The 21,404-nt window shown below is 43.3% G+C and overlaps 1 long non-coding RNA gene across 4 annotated transcripts in view; it reads left to right on the forward strand.

Moving 5' to 3' along the window:
• The first annotated feature begins 274 nt into the window (after positions 1-274).
• The window catches only part of LOC120101670 (uncharacterized), a 90,960-nt gene continuing 69,830 nt past the window's right edge, over positions 275-21,404 (forward strand). Inside the window, exons 1-3 of one of the 4 annotated variants that reach the window (XR_010064907.1) lie at positions 957-2,331; positions 7,560-7,632; positions 8,344-8,457. This is a non-coding gene — a long non-coding RNA (uncharacterized LOC120101670). Of the gene's footprint in view, positions 2,332-3,244; positions 5,489-7,559; positions 7,633-8,343; positions 8,458-21,404 lie in introns of those variants that run through there. The other 3 variants (XR_010064906.1, XR_005502476.2, XR_010064905.1) reach the window with 3 other exon arrangements.

The raw sequence follows: 21,404 nt of genomic DNA on the forward strand, positions 1-21,404 counted from the left end.
GAGAAGGAAAGAAGAAGAGGAGGAGGGGGAGGAGGAGGAAGAGGAAGAAGAGAAAGAAGAGGAAGAAGAGGAAGAAGAAGGAGGAGAAGGAGAAGAAGGAGGAGAAGAAGAAGAAGAAGAAGAAGAAGAAGAAGAAGAAGAAGAAGAAGAAGAAGAAGAAGAGGAGGAGGAGGAGGAGGAGGAGGAGGAGGAGGAGGAGGAGGAGAAGGAGGAGAAGAAGGAAAGAAGAGGAGGAGGAGGGGGAGGAGGAGGAAGAGGAAGAAGAGGAAGAAGAGGAGGAAGAGGAGGAAGAGGAAGAAGGAGGAGGAGGAGGAAGGAAGAGGAGGAAGGAGGAGGAAGAAGAAGAGGAGGAAGAGGAAGAAGAGGAAGAGGAGGAGGAAGAGGAAGAGGAGGAGAAAGGTTAGAAAGAGAAAGAAAGAGTAGGCTGGGGAAATGGTTCAGTGGTTGAAGCACTTGATGTACAAGTATGAAGACTGGAATTCGGATCTCCAGAACCTAGGTAAACTCCAGTTGGGCATGGGAGCCACCTGGCATTCTGGCTCTCTGAGGGTAGAAACAAGAGATCCTAAAGCAAGCTGACTAACCACATTAGCCATAATTGGGTTCACTTAAGAAACCCTGCCTCAGGGGTTGGGGATTTAGCTCAGTGGTAGAGCGCTTGCCTAGGAAGCGCAAGGCCCTGGGTTCGGTCCCCAGCTCCGGAAAAAAAAAAAAAAAAGAAACCCTGCCTCAATAAATAAGACGGAAAATCAGCAAAGAGCCCCAACATCAATCTCAGCCTTCCATATACCTGGGTAACCACACGTACATGTATCTACACACAAGCTAACACATACACATGCATGCAGACTCCACAGTTACACACAAGAAAAGGAAGCCTATGTCACTGTGATTTTCCCAATGACAACCGACCTCATCGCTCTGTCCTTTTGAAATTATGTGTATTTGTCTGTTTCTCCTCATCCTAGTTCTTGTTGACAAGGTATTTTTAACTTTTATTGAGATATTATATATGTGATTCACATATAATAACATTGTCCTTATCAGTTATAATGATGATCTTAATGGACTCTCAGAAAGTTAAGCCAATCCATATAACCAGAACTAGATTTTTAAAAAATGTACAAGAAGCCACTTTCCCAAACTCTACAACAGAAAACCCAACAGCTCTATTAAAAACCAGGCAAGAACCTGGATATTTTACTAAAGAGTATAAAAATGGCCAAACAACACAAGCACTGGAGCTCAGTAAGCTTTGGGAAAATGCAAATCAAAGCTAATGAGGCAGACTCAGTGACACAACCTTGCAGGAGGAGGATCCAGCACAAGGGACATAGTGTGAGCTCTGTGGTATAAACCATGTCCTGCAGGGAAGCAAGCAAAGGTTCCTCTTCCCTACATGCCCATGGGTACACCACCCTCTCCTGCCATTCATACCATGCCAGCCTTGGTCTTGGCCTGAGTTAAGATGCAGCCATTCCCTTCTGGGAGGTCTCAGACACACTTGAAGGGAGTCCTGTTCCTAACAGCAGCCGCTGTGGCGGGGGAGGAGCTTAGGGAAGGTTACCAGGCACCGGAAGCACAGCACCACCTGGATCCCACCCTTCCTCCCTGACAGTCCATTCCCAGTCCATCCATGCCTTCTCTGCGTAAGGTGCCTTTAAGCCACCTTTTTTTCTTAGAGCAGGAGTGCGATGAGGTTCGCTGAGATTCCAGCACCTTCCTGAATGTCTAATACTCAAGGAGTAATACCCAATATTTAAAAACTCTTCAGTTGGTCCTTTGTGAGGACTGGGTAATTCCTGGTATGTGGCTTACACCGAGGTGGAGCATGGTGGTTTATGTGGTGCTCCACATGAAGAAGCTTCTAGAGATGGCTCTGACTCTGAATCCTGAAGGACCTTGCAGAGAAGAGCTGCACGTAAGTCCAGAGACAAGTCAATCAGACATGCCCCAGACAGCTTCCCATCCCTTCTCTTCCTCAGGCAGCCTTTATAGGCCTTTCAGACAGGCAGCTGGTGACCAGCTGCTGAGCCAATCAGAATCATCTGCCAGTTGGTTCCTTGGAAACAGAATCAGTTCAACTGTCAGAGCCCCCATCAGACTGACTAATGAATTGGACAAGATGTCCCTCCCGAGCCAGTCTGGACCCCAGATTGAGGTGTACTAGTGAGTCAGGGAGAAGTTCATGGAAAGTTGGAGGTTAGGAAAGTGACCAGTGATCGACAGCCTCAAGCTTTCCAGACATACCATGTGAGTGTGCCCAGCACCCTGGGGAATGAAATGGCTTCTAGTAGAGAGACTTCTTTGGATGGAAAGCCACCGGGCATGGTAAGGGTGACACATAACACTAAGACTGCAGTGTGCCAGCATCTCCTGGTTCCCGCCATGTCGCAGGCATGGATGTTTCTGAGCAGTTTGCTTTTTTAGAGCAGTTGGAGGCCAGCTGTGATGGGGAGGAAGTGGGAAGAGGAGCTCAAAGCACATGGATGGGGAGATACCAAGATCTGATCAGTCTGAGAGCAGAGGACCCTGGTCCCTCAGAGAATGAAGACACGAACCATCAGGGGCTTATGCTGCAGCTTAGCATCTAGTCACCAACTTACAGAGTTTCCCTCAGGTTTTGAGGCCTTTACATCATGGCCTCAAAGGAGAGACAACTGGTGCTGAGCTCAAGTTCAATCTTAAAGCCACACACAACCATAAAGACACAGTCAGATAGGCACAGGCAGCTACAGAGACACAAGACTACAGGCCCACTGTATTCTTCCCTGTGCAACAGGAAACTGCATGTGGGCATTTGCATATAAGCCAGAAATGCTGCCCAGGACAGAGATGTGCCCAGGACTTTACTCTGCTGCACATCTCACAGTGTCACTGTCCCATCCGTGATGTCTCTGTATTGTCAGCTCTTGCAGACAGCCAGATTCTTCCTTCCTCTGAGACAGTTGCCCTCAGCAGTCCTCAGGAGGGACTGACATGTTCCTTGGGGACAGGCATCTCACACCATGGATTAAAAGAATGGACACTGTGAAGATGGCTGTCTTGCCAAAAGCAATTTACAGACACAATTAGATTTGGATAAATCAAATCCCAACAGAACTAGGAAAGAAATAATCCTAAAAGTCATATGGAGAGTGTCATGGCCAGCAGAGGCAAACAAAGGACATGAATGCCCCTCCTGGTATCTGCCAGAAATGTCTATGTGTCCGTGGCTAACACACATCTCTCTGCCTGTGTCCAGGGGCTACACACCCTTGAGGTGACCAGCCAGAAGATGGTCATCCTGAAGATAGGCTGTGCTGAGCAACAGAAGCAGAACAGCCCTGAGGTATTAATACTGTTCCAATCTTTAGCAAGAAGGGCCTTAATGCTAACTCCTAAGCCTTATGTGATCCTGCTATCCTCTAATACCCTCTTTGCCAGGCCAAAATTCCTCAAGAAAAAAAAAGGGCTACAGGGAATCTCCAAAGACTCCAGATAAAGCAACCTGAGCAAAGATAACGTTTAGGGCACCACCATTTCTGCTTTCTCTCTGTACTCCAAAGCCATAGCAGCAAACAGCATGGCGCCAGCACAGACACAGGCATGGAGAGCAGTCGAATAGAATAAAGGAGCCAGATGGAAACCTATGTAGCTATAGTAACCTGAGTTTTAACAAAGATGCAGAAAATGCATCTTGGGGAAGACAGCCTCTTTAAGAAAGCATGCTGAGGAAACAGGACGTCTGTGTGTAGAATAATGGAACTAGATCACAAAAGCTTTCCCTGAACAAAAATCAAATCCAACTGAATCAAAGACCTGAACCTCTGACACCATTAGAAGAGAAAATAGAGGAAAAACCCTTCAAGACAGAGGCACAGGTGAGGACTTCGTCACCGCTGCCTGTCACTCAGGAAATTAGACCAACAGCTTACAAATGGGACCATATGAGATTCAAAAGCTTGTGTATGGCACAGGAAATGAGTAAGTGAAGAGACAGTCCGCAGAACGAGATAAACTGTTAGTTACACATCTGACAGAAAATATCCAGATGAAGCAAAGAATTCAAAATGCTGAAGACTTCAACTCAGTAAATGGACTACTGGAATAAATGGCTCCTAAAGAATGAGACTCAAATGGTCAGTAAATATGAAAGCTGTCCACCTCTGTAGCGGCCATCAGCAAAACGTCAACCAAAGCCACAACGAGCGAGATTCCATCTTACTCCCTCAGAATGGCTATCATTAAGAAAGTAATAACATGCAGGAGCGGTGGGGCACGCCTTTAATCCTTATACTCAGAAGGCAGAGGCAGATGGGTCTCTGAGTTTGAGGCCAGCTTGGTCTACACAGTGAGTTCCAAAACAGCCAGGACTATGTAGAAAGACCCTGTCTCAAAAAAAAAAAAAAGGAAAAGAATAAATTACAAATATGTGGCCAAAGGAGAAGATAATTGCACTGCAGATGGCAACATAAAGAAGATCACCCACCACAGAAGTCAGTGTGTATCTTTCTCAAGTGACTCAAAACTGACTTGCCATGTGTGATGACCACTCCGGGCTATCGACTTGACATCTGTAATTAACTAAAACCCAAATGGCTGGGCACATCTGTGAGGGATTTTGTTCCCCTTAATTAAACCATTTGAGGTAAGACGTCTAGGTGAATCACAGAAAAGACCTTTGGAGATTTTGGATGATGAATACTCATCATCTGCAGATGAGTATTCTCCCTTTGAGAGACACCTCGTGACCTGCTCTGGGGCCTTAGTGAAAACTAAATGTTTAACAATGGAGCACCAAGTTATCGTGTGACCTGAGCTGTCCATCATGAACTATGTTTTATCAGACCCACTAAGTTATGAAGTAGGATGTCCACAGCAGAAATCCGTTATCAAATAGAGGTGGTAAATCCATGACTGGCCCGAGCTTGGGCCCTGAAGGCACACGCAGGTCACATGAAGAACTTACCTAAATGTCTGTGGTTTCTACAATACTTTCTGCTGCCAGGCATGTACCTATAGCTTCGTGGGGTGTTTCCTAGGATGGATTGACTGAGGAAGAGAAGATGATGGGGTCTGGGTTACTGATGGTTTTGGGTATCATGCAGAAGTAGACAGCTGCAGCATTACAACCCTGAAGGCTGGGAAGGGAAGGGAAATCTTCACAGTGGGCAGAACTTCGGGCAGTACACATGGTCATACATTTTGTTTGGAAGGAGAAACAGCCAGATGTGTGATTGCTGACTGATTCATGAGCTGTAGCCCATGGATTGGCTGGATTGTCAGAGACTTGGGAAGAACAGGACTGGAAAATTCCCACGAGGAATGTTTTTCCTTCCCATTCCCACAAGACGGATACTGCAAGATAGTATAAGACCTGTGAATTCCGTGATCATGGGCCCACTATCACACTTCTCTAGCTGTGACATGAGTCTCTTGGTCAAAGCAATGCTGTATGGAATACCATGAGCTATATACATGAGCTAATATACATAATCTATAAGTCCATGCGTGGTGGTTTTGACAGAAGCATTACATGTAGGAAAGGCAAACCCATAATCAGAACAAGTATCTACTCTAGTAAGAACAATGTGTAGTCCTTTCTACAAAGGAAGTTCTCCAATGTAATTAACCTGCCTCCAGGTCACTGGCTGGTCACTCTGATGGAATGGTGCTATCTATATCTGGGTCTCAGTGTTGGTCTCTGCTGTTGGCAGGTCTAGAACTCAGCAGCAACTGTAGCCAGGTCACCTTGGTGAGTGGCAATCCATGTTATTGCTCCCATGCATAATCCCCATCTCTGCCACCCTGGCCACTTTGTTGATGGGCCTTTGGGGATGGCTGAATGGAGGACAAGAATGGGTGGGAAAGAGGCTTACTGCCAATAGAATGGCTTATCCAATCTAATTGATTATTGAACTCCTCCTCAGTTGAGGTCACCTTTTGATAAACATTTACAAGAGACACAAGTACCTTCACACCCTTTGCCCATTTGGAGAGATCTATCCACATACTTCTTTAGCAGATAGCTCACCAATTTTCCAGCATCCAATATATGGGTGGGTGGGACAGTTTCTCTCATAGCCAGGATCCATGGGTCCAGGAATCAAGGAGTGGAAAAGGAAATAGTTCCACTTACCATGACCTCTAACAATCCAATAGAAATGTTTTTGCTTCCCTTTCCCACGACCTTAAGTTCTGATGGCCCAGAAGTTTTGATTCCAGAGAGGTCTGTGCTCCTTCCGGGAAATACATTACAGTTCTATTGAATTGGAAGCTCAGACTTCCCCCTGGTCACTTTGGGCTTCTGATACCTTTAAGCAAACAGGCTAAGAAAGGAATAAATGTCAGGAGGAGTGATTGAACCACACTACCAAGGGGACATGGTATTACTTCTTCAGAATCTAAGTAAGAAAGATTCTTTCTGGAGGGCAGGAGATCCTTTAGGGCAGCAGTTCTCAAACAGTGTGGGTCACAACCTCTTCTGGGAAACCAAATGACACTCTCACAAAAGTTAGATAAGACCATCAGAAGACACACATATTTACATTATGGTTCATAATGATAGCAAAATTACAGCTATGATGTAGCAATGAAAATAATTTTATGGTTGGGGTCACCATAACACAAGAAACTGTATTCAAGGGTTGAAGCATTAGGAAGGTTGACAACCACTGCTTTAGGGCATCTCTTGATGGTGCTACCATGTCCTGTGATTAAAGTCAATGGGAAACTACATCAGCCTAATCCAGGCAGGATAACAAAGGGCACAAACCATTTAGACCATGGAGAAGGTGTGAGTAACTTCTCCAGGAAAAGAGCCAAGACCTGCTGAGGGGTGCTTGCTGAGGATGGAGGAAATACAGATGGGTAGTACAGGAAGCTAAGGTCATGTGACCAGTTGCAGAAATGAGGATCATAATTGGCATGAGTGTTTGCCATATTTTGTTAAGAATGTGTTTGAACAGATATTTATATTTTCATCCCTTAATTTTTCTATCATGTAACGTTACATCAATTAAGAGAATATCGATGGTTATCATATTTAAGATTGAGATACTAAAAGGATGTCCTTCAAGGAAAATTTTCATCTCTTTTAAATTTATAATCTGGTTGTGGTTGTATGAGGGATAGTTATATCACGTCAGACATAATTATGACCTGGTTATTGTTTTCATTTGGAAAAAAGCCTGGCATAGAAGGATATGATTGTGGGTTAAGTTGGCCCTGAGTGGACTTGTATGGCTGCTCTTGGTTGTTAACTTTACTACATCTGGATTATCCTAAAACCCAAGCAGCTGGCTATACCTGAGGAAATTTGTTCTTAATTAAACCATTTGACATGGGAAGACCCACTTCTATCTAATCTAAATCTTTGAGGTGGGACAATAAATATTTAATCCAATTCTTTTGAGGTGGCAAGACCTACCTTTAATCTGGGCCACACCTCCTGGTGGTAGCCTAAATAAAGGACATAGAAGAAGAAAGCTTGCTTTCTCTTTGCCTGCTAGCTCTCACTCTCACTAGCAAGTCCATTCTTTCACTGGCATTACAGCCTACTTCTTTTGGGATTCCAGTGTATACTGAAGACCAGTTGAGACATCTAGCTTCATGGACTGAACAATTACTGGACTCTTGGACCTTCTGTTGGTAGGTAGCCACTATTGGACTAGCTAGACCACAGCCTATAAGCCATTCTAATAAATCCCCTTGATGGATGGGTGGAGGGATGGATGGATGGATGGATGGATGGATGGATGGATGGATGGATGGATGGATGGGCAGGCAGGCAGGCAGACAGACAGACAGACAGACAGGTTGATTTATTCTATAAGTTCTGTTCTTCTAGAGAACCCTGATTAATATACCATGTAACCATCAGCACCACTCCTGGTTTTCTGCCAAAGGACTCCTAGTCAACATATCACAAAGATACTTGTAAATCAATGTTTACTGCAACACTATTCATAATAGCTTAACTATAAAACCAACATAGGTGACCATCAACAGAGAGATAGTGCAATGGCTAGTCTTAGTTGTCAACTTGACTGCCTTGGGCATGAACTACAATCCAGAAATGGAGGGCACGCTTGTGAAATTGGGTTTTTGTTTGTTTGTTTGTTTTGCTTGTTTTGAAGTGGGTGAATTCACTTCTAGTTCAGTCCTTCCCGGTGAGAAGACTCATCTTTAATCCGGATCTTGATGGAGGTAGACACATCTGTAATCTAGGCCACAGCTTCTTATGGAAGAGTATATAAAACATGGAAGACGGAAGCTTTGCTCTTTACCTCTTTGCTCTCTCATCTTGCCCAAAAGTCCATTTCTTCACTGGCATTAAAGCCTACTTCCTTGGGATTCCAGCTTATACTGGAGACCAGCTGAGACATCCACCTTTGTGGACTGAACAACTTCTGGGTTCTTGGACTTTCTGTTCTTAACCTGCCGGCCATTGTTGGACTAGCTGGACCACAACATGTAAGTCATTCTAATAATTCCATGTGCATGTATGTATGTATGTATGTATGTATGTATGTATGTATGTATGTTATGGAGAGAGGGGAGAGAGAGAGAGAGAGAGAGAGAGAGAGAGAGAGAGAGAGAGATTCAGTCTATAAGTTTGGTTTCTCTAGAGAAGCTTGACTGATACAGATAGGCAAGTGTGGTATGACTGCACAGTAGAATTCTTTTCAGCCATAAAGAATGAAGTCGTGCCATCTGCTGGAAAATGGATGTAACTGGAGGTGACAAGAACAAGCAAATTACACCCATTCAGAAAGTCAGTATTCTTTCTCCCCATGGTTCCTAGATCTAGAACACATGATACAGAGTCATGTGTGTACCATAACATGAAAGAAGTCAGAAAACTATCTAGGAAAGAGTATGGTCGGTGCTCAGTCATTTGGAGAACATACTGGTGCTGCAGAGGACCTGGGTTCGGTCCTCAGACCCCACATCAGGTGGCTCACAAGCATCTGTAACTACTTCCAGGGGACCCGGTGCTCTCCAGCCTCCACAGACATGCACCCATACACTTGAGTGCACATTAATTTATTCAGGCACACGTGCACACAGACATACACATAAATAGAAATACAATAAATATTTAAAAAGCAAAACCTGTTTAGGGGCCAAGGGGATTAATGGGAAGGGAAGGGGTAAGGAAAAGATGATAATGGGTTATGAGGGTAAAAAAACACTAAACATGAAACTTATACATGCATGAAAGCTAAAACTAACCTTTCAAAGACCATGAGCCCTGCCTGCCTTTCTGGAGCTCTTTCTACATAGAGGCAGGGAGGTCCAACTCTCACCCCATCCCCATACATACCTATCAGAGCACACTTCTTCTCATGTCTAGCTTGTGCACACACTGGTAACTCCATCTACCTCTGCTACTGGCTTTGGGGAGCTTGTGTTCCATACCTGCCTTACATCCTACCCCACCCTCCTCTTTACATAGGACATCCCAAGTTCTTACAGAAAATTCCACCAGCACTCATTAACATGAGGAAAAGTTCTGAGCACCTCCCCAGACTCTTGAAAACCGAGTGTAAGAATCCTAAAACTCTATGGAAGGTCTGCTACTGAGATTAGAAAACAATCCGCTTGAACTGAGCTGGGACTGCTCCTAGAACTCCATTTGAACATCAACACTGAATTGCCCAAAGGCTGAACCATAAGTCCCACGTCAACCACCTGACAAATCAAGATAGCTGGAAACAGTTTCACTCAACAAATGGGAGACAATATTCCCTATCAAAAACTGCCAGTGACCTAGCTCCAGTTGCTTAGGTCCAATCACAAACTTACAAACATAAACAAATCAGTTTTAATCAGAAATTAGTACTTTCATAGCAATGGCTTCCTGCTGTGATGATGCTCCCTTCGATGATGTACAAGACAGTGATTTCAAAAGAGCAACAATAAAAGAACTTAGAGAGGATGCTAGACTGAAGATGTGAAAGCCCAGTTGGATGAAAGAATGGAAAAATACAAGCTATAAAATAAAATTTTAATAGAATCTCTCAAAAAGTCCAAAATGTGTGCTTGCCTCAGCAGTACATATACTAAAATTGGAACCACAGAGAGAGGACTGCATGAAGATGGTGTACTGGCTGGTGTTATGTCAACTTAACACAAGCTAGAGTCATCAGAGAGGAAGGAGCCCTGATTTAGAAAATGCCTCGATAAGATCTGGCTATAAGGCCTTTTCTTAATTAGTGATCAGTGTGGGAGGGCCCAGCCCACTGTACATGTTGCCATACCTGCATTGGTGGCCTTGGGTTCTATAAGGAAACAGGCTGAGCAAGCCATGAGGAGCAAGCCTGTAAGCAGCACCCTCCATGGCCTCTGAATCAGCTCCTGCCTCCAGGTTCCTGCCCTGTGTGAGTTCCTGTTCTGTATTCTCTCAGTGGCAGACTATAATGTAGAAGTGTAAGCCCAATCCATCCTTCCCCCTCAATTTGCTTTTTGGTCATGGTGTTTTCTCACAGCAATAGAAACCATAACCAAGACAGATGACACACAAATTCATGAAGTGTTCTATAGATGGAATAAGACAAAATGAAAACTTGAAAATTCCACAAATTCAGACACAATGTTCAGGAAATTCTCACCAGTAGACTGAATGGAAGAGAAGAGAGAACATCAAGTCTTGAAGACAGGTGGAAGAATTGGATCCCCTGATCAAAATGGCAAATCCAAAAACACCAAGAATACAGTATGTGGGAATTCTGGGACACTAACTATAAAAGACAGAACAACTATGAATAACAGGTGTCAAAGGTGGAAGGACCCAGGTCAGAAGAGAGAACATTTTTCAATAAAAATTATAGAAGAAAACTTCTCTAAGGAAAGTGATGCGCATCAAGGTCTGAGAGGTATACCAACATCAAATAGAATCAGACAAAAAAAGCACATCATAATAAAAAAAAACCAAAACACTAAATGTACAGAATGAAAGATATTGAAAGCAGCAAGAGAAAAAGATCAAATCACATATAAATGCAGGTCCATCAGAATCACAACACACATTTTAATGGAGCCAGAAGGGACTAAAATAAATTCCATAAATTATACAAAACTACAAATGGCAGTCAAAGTGCTATACCCAGTAAAACTTCCAGTCATAATTAAAGGAAAAGGAAATTTTTTCCTCTGTTAAAAAACTTTAAAGAAATTCTTGACAAGTAAGCCAGCTCTACAAAATATACTGAAAAGAATACTCAGGCCTGGAAAAAAAAAGTTAAACACACCCCAACATGCACAAGTAACAATTCCAGAATACTGAATAAAATGTCTAACAGGGTACCACAAAAACAACAAAATGATAGAAATTAATACATACTGCTTAATGATAATTTTTCTGCATATGGGTATTTTGCCTGTACTTATGTATCACATACATGCAGTGCCCATAAATGCTAGAAGACACCAGGTGTCCTAGAACTGGTTATGAAGACAATTATGAACCATAGTTTGGATGTTGGGACTCAAACATTCATCCTCTGGAAGAACAGCTAGTGTTATTAACCACTGAACCAGGCTCAATAACTCTTAATATCGATGGTCTCAACTACCAATAAAGACACAGACTAGCAGATTTGAAGTGGAAATTTAAGGTTGTGTCATGTGATGCAGACTCATGTGATGTTTTACTGAAGCAGCTCATGTGATGTATTGCTGAGATCCATGAGAGGACACCTGATATTCAGAAAGAGTATAAGCAGAACTTAACGGACAGTGATGGGGAACTTGCATAGCCAGCTGTGCAACTCTTCATTGGTTTCCTATCGTCACTTCGTGGAGAGAAGCACAGCAGAAAACTCCTAGCATTCCTGCTGGTCCTGGTCACTCCTGCTGACTCATGCCAATTAAGGTGGAGGCCTGGCAGTTTCTGCTGGATCATGCTACCACTGCTGATTGGTGTTTGGTATCCTGACACTACTGAACTGGACTGCTGGTGACAGAGATTGGAATTGCCCCCAAGGAACTACTTCTGTTTGTTTGTTTTTTTTTTTTTTAACAATTATTTAGTTTATATATGTGAGTGAACTGTAGCTGTCTTCAGACACACCAGAAGAGGGCACCAGATCTCATTACAGATGGTTGTGAGCCACCATGTGGTTACTGGGAATTGAACTCAGGACCTCTGGAAGAGCAGTCAGTGCTCTTAACCACTGAGCCATCCACATCCTTTGTCCTATTTACTATCCTTCCCCCCTACTTTTGGACGGTTGGCTATGAAGGGGGTTGAAGCATTTGTGAACCCTTATTAAAAGTAGGTTTTGAAAAATCTAAGCCTACACAGACTATATCAGAAAATAGAATTTACCTTTTTGCTGCCTCCAAGAAATGCATCTCAGGACCAACAATAAACACTTCCTTAGGGAAAAGGACGGAAAAGTGGTTAAGAGAGTGGGGAAAGGTGTGCCAAGCAAATGAGCCAGGAGAGAAGCAGGCGTAGCTAATATCTGACAGAGATAGACTGCAAGCAAAACAAATGAGGACCACATTATCCTCATGAAAGGAAAAGCTACCAATGAAGTATTAGAATCCTAAAACCACATGCATCAAATATAGGAGCACCCCAATTTCATAGAAGAAACACTATTAGACTTCATATGACAAATCAACACTGAAACTGTAACAGTGGGTGACTCCTTAATACCCGTCTCTCCTCACAGACAATGACATCTGGAAAGAAACTAAACAGAGAAACTCTGGAGTTAAATGACATTATAAATCAAGTGGACCTAACATAGGTACAAAATATTCTACCCAAATACTAAAGAAAACATGCCCTTCTCAGCAGCCTGTGGGGCTGTCTCCAAAACAGACCACATATTAGGACACAGAGCACCTCTCAACAGACACAGGGAAACTGAAACCACATCCAGCCTTCTTAGCCGACCACCACGGATTAAAACAGAATATCAGCAACAATAGGAAAGATAGAAAGTACACACATTCATAAAAGCTCAACAACTGAACCAAAACTGGATAAAGGAAGAAATCAAGAAGGAGATTAGAATTTCCCTGATCTGAATAAAAATAAAAATATGACATTTTCAAACCTATGGGGCACAATGAAGGCAGTCGTAAGAGGAAAGTTTACAGCACTAAGTACCTACATCAAAAAATGTGAGAAGTCTCGGGTCGAGCATGGTTGCACACACCTTTAACCCAAGTACTTGGGAGTCAGAGGCAGGCAGGCATAATAAAGGCAATACCTCCCATAGCTAACATCATCCTAAATGGAGAAAAACCCAAAGCATTTCCACTAAATCAGAAACAAGACAAAGATGTCACTCCTCCTCCTCTTGTTCAATATAGTGCTTGAAGTCTTAGAACAATCAGACAAGAAGGAGTCAAACAGGGAAGAGAGTTCAGTGTTCATGTTTGAAGTTGTTATAATTCTATTCATAAAAGACCGTAAAGTCTCTGCCAGGAAACTACAGCTGATAAATTCAGCAAAGCAACAGAATACAAAATCATCACACAAAAATCAGGAGCCTTCCTACACAAACTCACAAAGACACAACAAACACACCAAGAAAGAAATAGTAACATCGATAGTCACCTCAAAAATATTTATGGGGATGAGGGCTAGAGAGATGGCTCAGCAGCTAAGAACACTTGTTTCTCTTGCAGAGAACCCAGGTTCCAGGAATTCCGATGTCTTCTTTTAACCTCCATAGTCACCAGGTACACATATAATAGACATACATACACGCAGGCAAAACACTCATATACATAAAATAAATCTTTTTGTTTGTGTGGGGTTTTTTTTGAGACAAGGTTTCTTTGCCTAGCATTCGCTGTCCTAGAACTATCTTTGTAGACCAGGTTGGCCTTGAACTCACAGAGATCTGCCTGCTTCTACCTCCTAAGGGCTGAGATTAAAGGCATGAGTGCCACCACCACCACCCAGTCATAAAGTAAATCTTAATATAATATAAATTATATATTTATTACATATTAAAATATATAGTTTTTGAATAGATCTAACCAGAGATGATAGACTTATACAATAAAAACTTTAAGATACTGAAAAAAACTTAAAAGATACCATAGATAGAAAGATCTACCACACTCATAGATTGGCAGGATTAATATAATGAAAATGACCATTCTACCAAAAGCAATCACAGATTCAATGCAATCTCTACCAACATCCCAACTCAATTCTTTCATAGAAGTTGAAAGGAAAAAAAAAAAAAACACCTAAACTTCATGTGCCTTAGTTAGGGTCTCTCTTGCTGTGAAGAGACACCATGACCATAGCAACTCTTATAAGGAAACATTTAATTGGGGCTGGCTCACAGTTCAGAGGGCTGGCCCATTATCATAATGGGAAGCATGGTGGCACGTAGGCAGACATAGTGCTGGAGAAATTAGCTGAGAATTCTACATTTGGATTTGCACGCAGCAGGGGGAGAGAGAGAGAGAGAGAGAGAGAGAGAGAGAGAGAGAGAGAGAGAGAGAGAGAGAGACTGGCTTGAGCATCTGAAACCTCAAAGCCCATTCCCAGTGGCATTATCTCTCTCCAAAAAGGCCACGCCTCCTCCAACAAAGCCACACCTCCTAATAGTGCCACTCTCTATTGGCCTATGGGGACCATTTTCTTTCAAACTACCACAATACGGAAATTCAAAAGACCTAGAATAGACAAAGCAATACCAAATAACAGAACTGAGAAAAATATCCTCATCCTAGATTTCAAGTTATACTGCTGGGTTGGTTTGTGTATGCTCGGCCCAGGGAGTGGCACTTTTAGAAGGTATGGCCCTGTTGGTGTAGGTGTATTACTGTGCATGTGAGAAATAAGACCCTCATCCTGGCTGCCTGGAAACCCATATTCTGCTAGCAGCCTTCGGATGAAGGTGTAGAACTCTCAGCTCCTCCAGCACCATGTCTGCCTGGATGCTGCCATGTTCCCGCCTTGATGATAATGGACTAAAACTCTGAACCTGTAAGCCAGCCCCAATTAAATTCTTTGTAAGACTTGCCTTGGTCATGGTGTCTGTTCACAGCAGGAAAACCCTAAGGCTATCATAATGAAAACACTATGAGACTACTACCATGGTGGTGACATAAAAGCAGACGCATTGATCAATGTGCTAAAATGGAGGATCCACAGACAAAGCCACACTCCTACAGCCACCTGAATGTTGTCAGTGAGCTAACAGTGCACCCTGAATAAACAATGCTGGTCAACCTGAGCAGCTACACATAGAGGAATGAAACTCAGTACTCATCTCTGACCCTGCACAAGATTCAACCTGATGCCCTGGCTCTGAGAGAGGAGAGACTATGTTTGAACTTATCAGCAAAAGAATGGACTTCCTGGAGAGGACCCCGGTCACCCAGGCATTAAGACCACCAATCAATGAATGAACCTTATGAAACTACGAAGCTTCTATACAGCAGAGGACAAGAGGCAGCCTCAAAATGGGGCAATTTATTTTGCCAGCTGTATATCTGACAGGATCAACTCATCTCTCAACCCTGATTTGGGAGGCTTGTCTTTGCAGTGGATGGTTTTATTAATATAGAGGCTGTTGAGTGGCCAAGGTGCAGAAGACAATGGACGGCAGAATGCTCAGCCCTAAAGGGAACATTGTCCCTCCCAAGGCTCACAGCCCCACCCCTAGATGTGGACTGAGTGACGATTAGCTGGTAAAGAAAGTCAGGGTTTGGTTACCTCTCTTTCTTTGTGTCTACTTCCTTCTCAATTCCCTTTCCCATGCCTCCCCAAATAAACTCTATTCTATACTATTTTTTTAAAAAAGGAAAAGTCAGGTTTTTCTAGAGTATAGCCCTTAGTGAGTCAACCACTGTCCAGTGGAAGACCACAGGTCCAGGGATATTTGGAGCAGCACACATTGGTCTTGAAGGGTTTGGGTGGGGAAAGAATATAAATCTGGGTGATTAAGGAAAAGGGTGGAGCTAGGAAGAGTTGGAGTGAATATAATCAAAACATTCTACAAAATTCTCAAAGCATTACTAAAAAGAGAATATATATATATATATACACACACACACAAATACATGTACATTATATATGTGTGTATGTATGTGTGTGTATGTATGTTTATATATTCCACCTCATATACTATTTCCTAGCCTTTAACATGTAGGCTTTCACGGGAAACCACAGATCCAAACTAGGACAGCACAAAAATTAGAGCGAGTGCCAGCAAAATAATGAGCATTGTGCTCACATACTGGCTTAGGAAATGAAGTGCTGTCATTAGTCTCCAGGGTCTTTGTGTCCCTTTTTCACACTGAGACAACTATTACCCTGATGTTACTGCAGGCCAGTCATTTGCTTTTCTTTATAGTTTTAGTACACACTGAGATATGCCGAGAGAATTCATTGACCACTTCTGCCCATCCTTAAACATTCCCTGTGGATGATTTAGCATGTCTTTGCTCAGTGTGACACACTGAAATATCTGAAGACTCACTGGGCCATGAAGTAAGCATTTGGTCATTTCACAGTGTGAGTGAAGGCTGGTGGGGATCGAATGCCCTTGAGCCCAGGACCCAGACTCCACTGGAATCTGTTCTGGGCCTCTGATATCTCTGTATCCATGGATGCCAAATGTGGTTTTTGAATGGCAAAGGGAGATGTAAAGAAGTATCAGACCCAGCGTGCAATCTCCTCTTCCTCTTCCTCCTCCTCCTCGTCATGTCTACAAATCACATGGAAAGAAAGTCATATAACCTAGCTACAGACAAATTATATGCAAGTTTATTCATTTTCATCAACATAAGGATTTTAATTGTTTATGTGTATGGTTATTTTGTCTTAAATGTGTCTGTGCACCCCATGCCTGCAGTGTCTATGGAGGCCAGAAGTTAGATCCCCTGGAACTGGAGTTACAAATGGTTTTGAGTCACTGTGTGGTTGCTGGGAATCAAATTCTGGTCCTCTGGGAGAGCAGCCAGTGCTCTTAACCACTGAGACATTTCTCCAGGCCCAACATATGGTATTATACGGATATCACTATACTGCAACATAATTTCCCTTTCAAGAAACACATGGTTTTAGGTTTTGTTAATCTAGAGAATATTGTTTTGACATAGTCATGTGACTATGCCCTTTAGCATGTATGCAAGAATTGCCATAGACTGAATAACTGCCTAGTACATTACCCAAACTTTAGAAATAGAATGGTGATTTGTGTGACATCACATATTCCAAGAGTACTTTTAATTAAGTACACTTCAAGGCCATTTCACTGTTAGATAATGAGACATTAAACTAGTATTTTCAGTTGATTGAGCCAACATTGCAATAGCTCTCTAACACCATTGGCTAGCTTATAGGAAATTAGTTGGGTGTGTTTATTTTTTTAAAGCTGCTTGATTAAAACCTAGTAGAGTGAAGATGCCAAAATAAAGGAGATGATATTTAGTATTGCTACCCAATTTTGTATTAAATTTAGCAATTAAAATTACTCAGTCCTTTTCTACAGATTATATAAACCCAAGTTCTTATGTCCTCATTTATATAATTTGCCCCCTTGACTGATACATAAAATCTCAGGGTTGTCAGTTGGCTCAGTAACGTGCCCACTTCACAAGCATAAGACCTGCCTTCAGATGAAATGCCAGACACGGTGAAGCATGCCAAGCACAAAACCCAGATGGCAGTTGTCTTAGGGTCTCCAGTGCTGTGGTGAGGCACCGTGACTAGAGCAACTCTTACAAAGGAAAAGGTTTAACTGGGCTTCCCTACAGTGTCAGAGGTTTAGTCCATGATCATGGTGGGAAGCATGGTGGCCCTCAGGCAGCCACAGTGCTGGAGAGGGAGCTGAGAGGTCTACATCTTGATCCACAGGCAGCAGGAGACTATGAACCAGACTGGGTGTAGCTTGAGTATAGGAGACCTCGGCCCCCCTCCTGCCTCCCCCCTACCACACACTGTGATACACTTCCTTCAACAAGGCCACATCTACTCCAACAAGGCCACATCTACTCCAACAAGGCCACATCTACTCCAACAAGGCCACATCTACTCCAACAAGGCCACCTTCTAATAGCGCCACTCCCCATGGGCCTATGGGGGCCATTTTATTCAACCACCAGAGCGGTGCATGCCTGTAACCCCAGCCTTAGCAGCTGTTGGATGCCGGTAAAGACTGGGGACACCTTTAGATAGCATTGGCCATTGAACCAAACTGATGAGCCCCACATCCAACAAGAGACCTTATCTAAAAACTTTTTTAAAGAGGAACAAAACCTGACCTTGACCTTGAATCTCCACAGAAAACCCGTGCACACATGTACATGCACTCGCACACACGCTCGCACACATGCACTCGCACACACGCTCGCACACATGCACACACACACACGCGTGCACACACACACACACGCGCACACACACACACACACACACGCACACACACACACACACACACATGATACTTACAGAAGAAAGTATTTAGTAGGGCTCATAGTTCCAGAGGGCTAGAGTCCATGATGGCGGAGCAAAGGTATGGTGTGGACAACTTGCAGGGAGCGAGAAGTTTTGGAGTACCCAAGCCTAAACGGGATGTCTTCATCAAACTTCTTCCTTCAAGACTCAGGGGTCTTTGTGGAAGAGAAGATAGAAAAGAGGCAGAAAGGATGGAGGACACACAAGAAACAACGTCTTTCAGACACAGCAGGATGCACGCATAGGAACTCACAGAGACCGTGGCAGTGCAGTGACAGCCTGCACAGGTTCAAGTCAGACAGGGTGCCGGGCCTGAGGGGTGGAAGGGGACACAGGGTCCCCCCAGTAACCAAGAAACCACCTGCAGTTGAGGTCTACTCGCCAAGGAAAAACGAAGCATCGCCCAGGTGGGCGACGTGCCAAGAGTAGTTTGGCCAACGCAAAACAAACTCGGTGGCAGTTTCTATAGACACTTTTTCTTTTGTCTTGTTTTGCTCTGTTTGGGCTTTTGGGTTGTTTTGTTTGTGTGTTTTATTGGTAATTTTTTTTAACCTTCATTTTTGTTTTTTTTTTTTTGTTGTTGTTGTTGTTTGTTTCTTGGGCTTTTTTGTTTTTTTAAAGAGAAAGACAGGGTGTGGAGGTAGAGAGGTGGAACAGCGGGGAGGATCCTGGAGGAGTTGGGAGAGGGAAACTTAGAATGTAAAAAAAAAAAAAAAAAAAAAAAAAAAAAGAAAAAAATGTAATCTTAGGAAATGCAAACAAAGAAAACGCAGAATAACAACAAACCCACCTAACCATTACAGACTGTGGGAAAGTCAGCCCTGCTCAGTCTTCTGACCCTGAACAAAGGCGGCCTTTTCACTTACTCGAAACTTCTTTATTTGAATGCTGCTTTGTAATGCAGAATATAAATTTTATACTTCTTTTTCAAATGTATTCCTACACATTCTATTCTCTGATTGCTGCTAAAAAGAGTAGAACCATTTTCTCAAATTGCCTTTGTTGGTAGTATAGAGAAATAGTTGATTTTATATGTTGAATTTACATTCTACAGTCTTGATAAGCCATCGTTTTTAGTGACATTTTCATAGCTTTCTAGGTATAAGATCAAGTGCCCCGTCAATAAAGGCAGTCTTATTTTTTCTTCAGCCTGGATTCTTTTGTTTCTTTTTCTTGCCAAATCCCTTCCTAGAACATCCAACTCCGTGTTGAATAGACGCATCTATGGAAGGAATTATCCTCTTCTCCCTGTTCATCCAGGTGATGCTAGCTGTGGGCTTTGGTGCATGCCCTTTATTGGCAGGAGGTGTGTTCCCTTCTTGGTCCTCCCTCGACAACTGTTTTCCTTATAAAGAGGGACTGGATTTATGTATCCCATACGTTTTCTGTGTCTACTGGGATGACCGTGTGTTTTTACACATTTATCCCACTAAGATGTGTCTTATTAATTTCTGCATCTTATTTGTTTTTGGGGCAGCTTCTCCCAAGTCAAGCTCTTCATATCTTGATGCGTTAGATTCCTAGGATAAACCACAATCAAGTGTTAAGGGGATCTAAATCTCGTGTGCTGTTGCCAGATCCCTCTGCTATGACTTTGTTGAAGAGTTTTACATCTGTACTAGTAAGATCTGTCAGCCTGTGGTTTCCTGTTTATGTCTTTACCTTTTGACACCATACTGAACTGCTTCCTGGGCTTGCAGGCTCATTCTCCTCTCTGTGCAAGGCTCCAGTCTTCAGAGTCAGTGCTCCCTCAGGAAGCCCTTCTCATATAGTCAAGTTCCAGAGACCGAGCTCCTGCGGTCTGTTGCTTGAGACCATGAGTGTTGGGGAGATGCTCTATGTAGTAAGTCCCTTCCAAACTCTCATAATCTGGAGCATCTCAGGGGCCTTCGATGGGACCTTCTCCATGAGAGCCCTTCCTCCTGGGACTCACATTTGAAAAGGTCAGGAAGATCATTAAATAGTGCCAAGCCAGTGAAAACTGACTCCATAGTCCTGAAGGGAGAGGCTTACATTACCCGTGGGCAAACCATTCTAAACCACTACCTGGAATTAGACGATTTTCAGTCAGGTCAGGGATGGGAGTAGGGAGTGGAGGACACAGATTGGCGGGGTCACTTTGGCCTTTACCAGTGAAGTGGAGCCTTCAATCTCATAGCCAGACAACTTGACGTGAACCTGAGGGCGAATCTTCCTTAATGCAGCAAAGCTGAGTACAGCCCAACTATATGTTAACAGGAGATAAACAGTAAACTGTGCATTAGAGGAATATGAAAGAGTGTGAGAGCCTGATCACTTTGTAGCAGTAAAGATGTGCAAACGTGGCTCATGTTTCAGTGTAACAAAGCCCCTGATAAGGGCTGGAGGGCCAGAAGGACCACACCCCTCAGAGACTGAAGGAAAGGCCATCCAGAGACCTCCCCGCCTGGGGATCCAGCCCATACACACACAGCCACCAAAACCAGACAGCATTGCCGATGCCAAGAAGCACATGCTGACAGGAGCCTGATATGGCTGTCTCCAGAGAGGCTCTGCCAGAGCATGACAGATACAGAGGCGAATGCTCACAGCCAACCATTGAACTGAGAATGGGGTCTCCAATGGATGAATTAGAGAAAGGATTGAAGGAGCTGAAGGGGCTTCCAACCCCATAAGAAAAAGAATACCAACCAACCATAGCTCCCAGGGACTAAACCACTACCCAAAGAGAACACATGGACAGACCCATGGCCTTAGCTGCATATGTAGCAGAGGATGGCCTTTGTTGGACCCCGATGGGAGGAGAAGCCCTTGGTCCTGCCAAGGCTGGATACCCCAGTGTAGGGGAATGTGAGGGTCGGGAGGGAAAAGGGATAACATTTGAAATGTAAATTTAAAAAAATCCGAAAATGATACACACAATTGCCTGTACCAAGGCAAGAAAAAAAAGACTATAGGCAGAATATAAAGAAGGGAATGGGTGGAGAATGAC

This window comes from Rattus norvegicus, chromosome 3 (genome assembly GCF_036323735.1).
Source record: "Rattus norvegicus strain BN/NHsdMcwi chromosome 3, GRCr8, whole genome shotgun sequence".
In the NCBI taxonomy this organism is placed as follows: Eukaryota; Metazoa; Chordata; class Mammalia; order Rodentia; family Muridae; genus Rattus; species Rattus norvegicus.